Here is a 10,447-nt window from a genome sequence, read left to right on the forward strand (position 1 = left end):
CCAAAGCCCTAGCTGATAACCTCCAGACCCTGAAAGTTGCAGTGTGTATGTACACACAAACACTATTTACCCCCACCGACAGCCCCAAACTCTGCCCCACAGACAGGCCTCCGTCCTCGGATCTGCAGTGGCCCGACATCACAGGGATTTCTGTGTGCGTCTGGAAAACTTTGAACATCAGAGATGAAAGTGGGAGGCCATTCAGTAACAGCACTGCTGAGAGGAGGAGCCACCCAGGATGGCCGTGGGGTTATGATTACACTGAATCTTCAGTTATCCAAGCCACCAGAGGACAGAAGAAACAATGCAGCACTTTTTAAAACACCCAAAAGGCTGAGCGAACACACTCTCCTCTTCCGAAGGCAAGCATTTCCCATGCCACTCGGCTCCTGCATACCCAGAGTTCCTCTGGCCCCAGCTGCCACTGCTAGCTGCTCTCCTGCCAGTCACAGTTCAGAATGCTGGGAAAGCTCCACCCACAACATGACACGCCTGAGGCAGCAGGTGGCTTTCATGAAGCACTACATGCACTAATGTGGAGAATGTACTAATGCAGAGAGTGTACTAATGCAGACTCTAATGCACTAATTTAGAGAGGCTCCAGTGTACTAATGCAGACTCTAATGCACTAATGTAGAGAGGCTCCAGTGTACTAATGTAGACTCTAATATACCCGTGTTGACTCGGGAATACTGACTGCAACACAAAGAAACCCACCGGACTTCGCTGAGCACCTCCCCTGATATTATTAAAGGCAATTCTGAACAAGTGGACAAAGAAAGTGTTCCAAATGTTTATAACCCGAAGGCCTCCAGCTCCCTCATCCCATCTGAGGTACTGTCTGAACGGCAGTGTAAGGCGTGGCGTAGAGCTGAAACACAGGCAGTGTAATACAGGCAGTGAAAACACAGGCAGTGAAAACACAGGCAGTGAAGCACAGGCAGGGAAAACACAGGCAGTCCCTCACCATGGAGAAGCAGAGGGAGGGCTGGCCAAGGGCAATATTTGCCCACTTTAATGAGCTCAAAGGTATGTTCCAGAAAGCACCTTTCCTTTCCTCTGCGCTCTGGTTTTCAGCACCTGTCGTTTTATGACATGCCCTCTGGAGCTGAGAGCCTGGAAGTGCTGAGAGACGCTGAGGCGGGGGGGGGCGGGGAGGGGGGGCGTGCTCCGAAACGGCCGAACAGCCTCCCCACCCACAGCTCACAGGGCTACATCACAACACCGCCCCAGACGGAAGCAAACTGCACACCTGAAACACCATGTTCAGACACTTCAACATCTGTCATGGAGGAATATACTACATACAGTGAGCACACCTGTAACTAGCACTCTGATTGGCTGCTGGCCTGATGGAGGGTTAAAGCAGGTTTATATAACTGGCTCGTTTCAAAGCTCAGACAGACACAGGGATTTCTAAGAGAGGAAAGACAGTCCTCTCCCCCATCTTTCAGACCTTCTCTGAACACTCAGAGACCGCTGCCTTCAGCAGTAGTACCTACTGTACTATACTGGAATGAAACAGAAAATACAAACCTAAAGTAGTCAGACTGAAATGAGGGTCCACCGCACTGTTCCAGCAAGTGTTTTGAGCAACACGTCCCTACAGGAGGCTGTGGTGACAGGCCCACTCTGTTAGGGAGAAACGAGGCAGAATATGAAAACCTGCACTGGACTAAGGCGATCTTTCAGCCGAAATAAGCCATGAAGATGGTATCGGCCCCGCCCTGGGATTCCTGGAAGCATTAGCTCCTCAAATGGGTCTAATCGAGCGTCTTTCAGCTGCTGGGAGCACACATTTTCTCTGACCCAAAAACAATCCCCCCCAGCACCCCGCTCCCCAGTCAACACTAGGCGTGAGCTGACTTACAGACAACTACAAAAGGCAGGACGGCCAAGCCTATCGCATTCCTACATCAAAAACCCGAGGAAAGAAAGCCTGCTTCTGCAGGAGAAAATGAAGGTTAATTAGGTGGAAAATGTAGCAGGCATTCCACGCCGTTGCAGCCCAGGCTGGCTGAAACAGAGGGGCTTTCTTCCCCGCGGGCCTCTCCGAGCCCGGGTGAGCGCGAGGGTTAATCTGCGAGCCTGCGGAGGCTTCAGCTGCAAGAACAAAGCCAGCTCACCCCTTTTAACTCCACAGATTGTTTGTTCTGATCCTTTGTTTTTTCCCTCCACGTCTTTTCCACTCCAAACCATGTTCAGGAGGATGACGGTCTGCTGGAGGCTCTGAGGGTGAGGGTCATGTGATGGTTTTCGGGGAGAAACGCAGCGCAAACCTAACCCCCTCCGCTCTGGCAACCATAAAGCTCCATTCACAACGCCTTCTCAGATAAACCTTGTAACACTTGTACCAGCGCTCTCACGTTACAAAAACATGGCAGCAACGCAACGGGAACGTTATGATAACATTAAGCGGTGGTTTGACTGCAGCTGCGGGGCCTGCTGCAGCTGTGTTTGCTCAGCCAATCAGACCTGGTTCAGATGGATTAAGATGTTGGCCGGGGGGGGAGTCCAGCTCCTGGTGCAGAAACAGTCAGGGTTACTGTTAGTGCAGCCGTTAGAGAGACCGACCTGCTCAGCAAACATGCCAAACACACACTGGCCTACAGTCCTGCTTCATAACCCTACCCCACCGCCTGCTCCCAGCTGTGTACATAAACACACACACACACACACACACATACACACGTATACACACGTATACACACACAGACGCACGTGTATACACACACACTGCAAACAGACAGACTTCGGTCTACTTGATCTTACAGATCTTTCAGTCCTGTATATTGTCCTGCATTTACACTTTTGGCACACAGACCATTACAAAGTCAGTCCCCATGTGAAGCTCACTCAGGGACCCAGCACCCTGCCTGCCGCTCCAGGCCTAAGTATGGAGTCCATACGTACAGGTTCACTCACTCTCCAGCAGTGTAGTGCGGGGTAATGACAGGATGTTTCAGCCAGCGGATGTGCTCTGGGATAATTTTACACCTTTGTGATAAAAATACAGCCATAATTACACAGCTGCCTGAAGGATGAGCACAGCCACTGGGATGGACTGGAAGCCCAGACACCGTCATCCACTGCGCAGGGTCCGGGACGGCGACCGGCCGTCCCTCTGATGAAAACACACATTCGCGCGATTCACACACCGTCCTGAAAAGCTCAGAAACAGGACAAAACCCATCACAGCCACGGTTCACGCACCTGAACCCAGAGTCCCGCACACACACGTCGGATGTGAATGGAGGTGTTGGCCTTCACTACTGCAGTGTTTGCTAAAGACAGTGACGAGCGAGATCCAGCGGGCGAAGCGGCTCCTTCCCTTTGCCAGGGCACTGAACAGGGCACTGAGGGTGGTGTTCAGGCCGAGGTATCCATGACAACGAGGTGTTACGAGGTGTAACCATGACAACGAACAGCAATGGAGAGGTCGAAGGTCATCAGAACAGAAAAATGAGAAGCAGCCACCCAACCCCAAACCCCCACCCTCTCTATTCACACAGACACTGGCCTCCTGTACTCGCATGAACTCGTAACCTCATCTCCTCCATATTTACACCTGTCCTCACTACCTTTAATCTTCATTTCCTTCACACGGTCGCATCAACTGTCCCTGCAACGTGACGCGAAGGAATAAAAATCTATTTTAAACAAGCATATTAATCTCATTAAACACGTCAATTTGTTGTCCCTTGGTGGTAATTTCATTTGAATTAGGGAGTAACTTCAGCCTCCATCTGTTCAGCCAGAGAGCAAACACCCTCCCATTGAACACCTCGCCTATATCCTTAACAAACACTCAGAGGCACAGATGCCAGTGTGGAGAGAGAGAAGAGGACAGGATTCTTTTAGAAATGTCTTTCTACAGTGAGATTTAAACTGAGAAGGCACTCAACACACTCTCAATGACTAAATGTGATGTGTATCAGTTTCGCTCACAGATAATTTAGATAAAAGTTTGTCTAGATGTCACACATTACGGCCGACTGGTGACACAAGCTGCTGATAATCTGTCCCTAACAGAATGGCTCTGGGTAACTGTGACACAAGGAAGACCAGCATGAATAACCCACTGAAAATTCCCAAAACACAAAAGCCATTACACTGATGTCACATTCAAACTGTACTCAGATCAATGTTTATCAGAGACCGTTTTTACGTTCAGTGAGCAGCAGCTCCCTGTGCCCCTGGATGCAGTGTGAACACTGTCACAGCTCTCTACGCCGTGGGGCTGACAGCACGACCGCAGGGCGATAATTAAACGACAGGCTCGGGAGATCCTTCGATTGGCCTGCAACTGGGCTGCGACCACCTCCCTACGCGGACGGGCCCCCTCTCCCCTCCTTCATGCCCCAGCGGGAGGACGGCAGCGGCGCGGGGTGGGTGCATTGTCCGCGGCAGAGAGCGCAGCGCGGATTTCAGCTCCACTGCTCTGCTCGGACACGCTCCACTGAGCAGGGAGAGCAGCTGGCAAGGTGTCCCGCACCGCGGCACTGCACCGATCGGCACAGCATCACGCCCCTTTACCGCGGCCATCATTACCGATACTGAACACCAGAGAGGGGGAAAATACCAACCATTCAATCTCCACACAGTGCCATACGCATGCTGATCAGACATCAGCTCCCGATGAAGCTGTATAACGAAGAGACCCCGGCCTCTGTAGGACGACAGCAGTAGCTTGTCCCCTGATTCAGGGCTATTTTCCGATGTGATTACACATAAATAGGGACTACACCAGAGGCCAGTGAATGAATCAGGAGGGAGGCAAAGCTGTAACACACAGCCTCCTCAGGGTCACACGAGGAGAGCTCCAACAGCAGCACTGTATGGTTTCCATGGAGCCCGAGAAGGCAGATGGAACACTCAATGTTGATTCTAACTCTCAGAGAAAAAAGAAAAACCTAAACTACACCAATAAAAACAGAAGCTTGGAATATACTGTGTGGAAACGCATTTAACTACAACCCACAAAAACCAAGCCATTTGCATCACATTTCAACCTTTAGGTTTAGGTTGCGAAGCAACATGAAAGATCATACTGTTCGCTGAGAAATAACAGTCCATCTGATACGTTGCATGCTTCTGTAAAGTACGCTCTGATGAAAGGGGGAAAGATCGATTCCCAGCAGGACGTTAAAATCTCACGGAACTCGTCCGTTCAGAGTAAACAGACTGAACGTCCTGGACAGGAGTCAAGCGGTCAGACACTGCAGTGCTATCGACGCTCCCCTGCCGGTGGCCCAACGCCAGGCCAGCGCATGCCTGTCATCACACGGTAACAGCGGCGATACCCCAGCGAGCCTTCAGCACTGACCGTGCCAGAGCTGCATTTCCGCCATCACCACATTTCAGCAGCCACCAACGGCTCCCGCTCAGTCCGAACCAAACGATAGCCAACGAGGCCGCATTCAAAAGATAACATCGGCCAAATCTCAAGGCAGACTTCCTGTGCTAAAAATACTGCTGGAGGCAGAACTCTTTTACTGCTTTCAAACTCCAAGTACATAGCTGATCAGAGTTTAAGACGTACCGGTCGGAACACATGCTTTTCGGATCTGTAACTGAACCGCCTGAGCAGGTCAGCCTGCTGGGCTTAATAAAGAGCTTTGCTGGGGTGCGGAGGACTCGGGAGTGACAGCCGGGCAGACACCACGCAGCCCAGTTTCCATGGCAGAGTAGGACCTACGCCCAATGGCACGCCTTGGCACCCCCACTGCACCACGGCATGTTTGCGCCGGCTGTCCCCCCCTCTGCAGCTCCAGAGAGTCTTTTGTTTGGGCCTCCTCCGACACCCTCAACACTCACCCCGGCTGCTGCTCCACTTCCACAACAACAAAGCCCCCCGAGGACGGGGGCATTTAAATCACTCCAAACCAGCACAGGCACAAAGAGCGGTGCTTACCGGGACAAGGAGGTGGGTTTCAGGCCCTATGAATCAGCAGACAGGCGCAGGAAAAAAAACCTGCAATAAACGTGATCTCCAAACGGCAGGGCTGTCAAGGGGCTGCATTCCTCTCCCTGGCCTCTGCACCAAAAGGTCACAGGGGTCCCCTGTCAGACCTCAGACCTCCGCTAAATGAAATGAAACCAAATGAGATGGATACCTAAGAGACGTCCCTGAATCTTGTTAAACTTGCAAGTAGATTTACGCTGGGCCTCCCCAGTGCTGGCCAACCATGTACGCTTTCAGCACGGAGCTTCATTTGGATTGAATTCCTGTTCTGCCTCTTTTTGTGTTGTCTGTATGTAAATCGTTCAGTTTTACAGCGTTTCTATAGACTGTGCCTCTCCTCACAACTACAAAGCAAACTGTGCAAGCACAAAACAACTGCCCTCTCATAAAGGTCAGTGTCACTTCTGAGAGGACAGCACTCAAAGCCTGATGCTCTGCCGTGTACAGCAGCAGTATAAATCCAGCACACAGTACAGTGGATTGCGAGACATGCATGCTGTGAAACAGAAGTCAAGCCATATAACCAGGTTAGTGAATATATAAGGTGTAAAACTGCCAGAATTGTCTGCCAGTCACTCTCTGTTTTAATAAGTAATACAATACATCAGTCACAGACGGGGAACACACTGGAAAGCCTACCCACGGTCAGCCCCAGACGTTTATACTTGGGAGTGTTACATATTTCATCTTATTATTTTTGCATCGCGAGTCATTTGTTCTACGCCCTGCAGTGACTCACCGCCTGAATCACAATATTACACTAAACTCGCCAAGAGACCAGAGACGCAGGAACCCAGGGAGAGCTGGCCGAATCACTGCACAGGCTGGGGGACAGACAGACACGGGGCTGGAGGAAAATACACATTAAGGTGGTCAGAGGAGCTTTGAAGCCTACAAAGATGACAACCAGTGGCATCTACATCACAAACCAACCCACAGTCCAGTAAGAAAGTACGGATCAGTGCACCTTCCAGCGTTCCCTGTAAAAAGGCTATCAGTCAAGTTTCTGATCCAATTCATACTACACGGTAGTGCCACTTCGCACGGGTGTTACGCAAATGGGTGGTTGCATAACCTCAGGCGATATTGACGTCCCATAATCTCCTGGGTGTCTTCACTCACTCACCCGCCGCTGCTAACGCGACCGTTAGCGGACTGCTGGACACGGCCCATAAGCAGCCGTGTGTGTAATTAACGGCCATGTTTTACAGTCTTTCACAGGCAGAGAAAGAACAGGGGACCTTTATGACGCCAACGTTTTTCATCATCTGTCTTGACCAAGCTGTTCTGCCGTTGTTGGAGCCTTGGTTCTTCAAGGGATTAACAACATTCAGGCTGAATTAATAAGTAACATGTATATATTGCTTATACCTGAATGGTGCCAAGCATGGACCAGTTTGCGCCAGATGTTGTCAACAAACAGGACTTTAAAGACTACATCAAGATTCATTCATTGCTGGTGGGAGTGGTTACTCACCATTAATATTTCTGAGTGTTAATTGCACACACATCCAGAAACAACGATGCAAAATACCCCCATGTAATTCCAAAACCTTTCAGTTTTCGCCACGGTCACTCTGTGACCCCGAGTTACACTTTTTTTGTGGTAGCTGGCGATGTAGCGAGGTTAGCGAGTAAGCGTAGCCTATCTGTCAGCTCTGACCAGCTCTGAGACCATCAGCGCTGACAATACTGTAAACGTAGAAGCTTACTTGAGAACAAAAACACGCAATAATTGCCCAGTCTAGACAAAATACAGAGTTAATTTTGAATCAGTGACTCTGGGGACATAATCCGTTTCCTCAAATGGTCGTTTCACATATCCAGAGGTCTCTGCCAAAAAAACTTTTTCTCTCCATAATTACAACCCCGAAAAGTCTAACACTGAATAATGCAGCACAGCCGAGCCGAACCGAAGCAAAACAAACCAAACTCGCAAAAGTTTTTCTAACTGTAACATCTGACAGCACAGAGCTCACATTCACAAGATGACCAGTTAAACCAATTAAAAATCGCATCAATAAAACTGTCATTTGAACACACCCGTAGCACTTTCCTCTAAGGGCGTGACCGTTCACTAAAATGGAAAATGCTTGTAACTTAGAGGTGGGAACACACTGTCTTACTAAAAAGATCGCCTCGGGTTTCCCTTAAAGTGTTTTACTATTGACGTAAAATCCCCACATGCTAATAGACCAGCCACTTAATTATTTACAATATAAAGTTACAAAAATGCACAATAATTACACACAACTGTTTACAGGTGGCTTCTGATTTCCTCTGAGCAGCTGCGCGATCCATTCATCAGTTTCAGAAACAGATGTCACGTGAACAATTCTTTTAATTGTTTTAAATGTGGAAAAAACTTCACGTCTATGAAATGATGCCGACTCCAAAACTTATTCTCTGATAAAGCTGTCTGTAGGTTCAAACAATTAGCCAAGATAACTAAAAACAATCGCCATCGAAGGTTTCTGCATCAATAGGACGGATTATTAGCTTGCTATAGATATGGTAATGTTATTGTTTGGGGAGAGACGCAACAGCTGTGGTCCTAACACAAAAAATCCCGGAGACGTGCAATCATATGCGGCGAAAGCATTTCTGACCCTGTGGATTCTCTAACAATACATTACAATAGCTGTATGAGAATGTTAGATGCAATACCAAATTAAATCAACTTTCACTGGAAAAAGTTAATGCAAGTACAATCAGGGCGAATGTTTCCTTGCGAGCAGTTAGGACTGCTGGTAAATTGCTGTTCTGGACTGGCTAGCTAACTCAGTTCGCAGCAAAATAAATGTTGTTCAGAAAACTTACCAGATGTTTTCACGTAGTTATCCTAACGATGACTCTAAAAGACGTTCGATAACGTACAGTTGAATAATTCCATCCACTTCCAAAAAGTATTGCACTTCGAGACGTCTCACTGTTATTTTAACTAAACGCAATTCTTTCTCTTATTTTGGCTCTGGATCATGCTCCACGGTGTCGCTCCAGACGACGATCGGCGCTCAACAATTTCATAAACTACTATCAACTTATTTCGCACAATTCTGCGCTTCCAGTAGCCACACCTCCATCTGACGGACATCTCTATCCACCTATCGCAAGAGCGCAGCCAGAGAGACAATTAGAATATGTATTTGGGAAAGCCAATGAGAGGAGCGTTTGGGGAGTTCCAGGGGTTAAAAAGAGCGCAGCAGCAGCGCCTGCGGTCCGGTACCGGAGGTGGATAGTAGTGGTGGGTATTGTGAGGTTAGCGTCATTTGAAGATACGGTTTCTGTTTTTAGGATCTCATAGCGCAAAGCATAAATACCTTTAATAATCTGTGTCACTTGACCATTTTTCACAAGGGAAACGATTCGGCAATCAAACTCGTGATACACTAACACCACGAATGCTTTAGGGTTTTCAGGAATCGGTTTGGAGACCCCATTGGGGTTCCAGTCAGTCCCAAACCATGACAGTGTGCGTGGCTTTAACATGGTGTAAAACTTTAACTTCCTCCTGCTGAGAACATTGGATAAATAAAAAATGGTTTATTTTCTCTAATTTGAACTAGACTGTTAATACGGCATTCAAATGAAGAGTGAATTATGCTCCGTGGAGAGAGATCAGAATTTCAGTGATTTCTGTAGTCTACAGTCCCCCGTGGGCCTTAATTAAATGTTGTGTGTTTATTTTAACAATAAGGACATATTTCTCCGGGGGGCTGGGATTTATTTGATGGAACAGGGGGATGCCATTTTAGAGCAGTTAAGCACTAACAACATTGCAACTGATTATTTCATCAAGGCTGTTTATTAGTCTGGGAAAGTTTAGCTGCTGTTAAAACTCCTTAGCTCCTAGCATTCAAGAATATTAACGGATTTGAACACTGTTATATTTGGTTTAATTGATTTACACATTTTCACCGATGGTCACCATCTTCACCTGGAATACAACAGTAGCCAGTGGCCAACATAATAATCCATGTAGATATGACATTTTAGTACATTACAGATTTGTCAAAAAAATAAACAAAAATAATGATTATTACCATTGTCCTAAAATGGCTGTGATAACAGGCCTATAAATCCACTCTTAACAGCAGATTTGGACTGTACGGCGGAAAACATTGCAGAAATGGTGTCCAGAACAGCCATAGAAAGCTAAGGATGTGGATCTTCTAAAAGTGGGCTTTGTTCACCGTCTGGCTGCTCTGAGCGGCCAGTTAGTCTGCAATTATTCCCCGTTTGGCGGTGTGTAACATCCTACCCCCACCCCCATCAAAAAAATGTCTCGGACAGATGTGGGCTGGGGATGGGAGTCACATGACACCCGTCAGCTCCGCCCCCCGTCCCCCACTCCCTCAGACCGTTTTAAGGCACCTTGTCTTATTTAAACAAGAAACAAAATCTGCAGCAGTTACATGTACAAGAATAAAAAAAAAATGTACGTACTGTATTTTAACACCAGGAGATGCTGAAGCATCTGGA

At 48.0% G+C, this 10,447-nt stretch overlaps 1 protein-coding gene across 1 annotated transcript in view; it reads right to left on the reverse strand.

Moving 5' to 3' along the window:
• LOC118792335 (T-lymphoma invasion and metastasis-inducing protein 2-like) overlaps positions 1–8,929 on the reverse strand; it is a 52,783-nt gene extending 43,854 nt beyond the window's left edge. The window contains exon 1 of the mRNA XM_036550167.1: positions 8,786–8,929. The gene's annotated coding sequence lies outside the window, so the exon portion shown is untranslated. The remainder of the gene's footprint in view (positions 1–8,785) is intronic.
• Between the last annotated feature and the right edge of the window lie 1,518 nt (positions 8,930–10,447).

The sequence above is a fragment of the Megalops cyprinoides genome, chromosome 17 (genome assembly GCF_013368585.1).
Source record: "Megalops cyprinoides isolate fMegCyp1 chromosome 17, fMegCyp1.pri, whole genome shotgun sequence".
Taxonomy (NCBI): Eukaryota; Metazoa; Chordata; class Actinopteri; order Elopiformes; family Megalopidae; genus Megalops; species Megalops cyprinoides.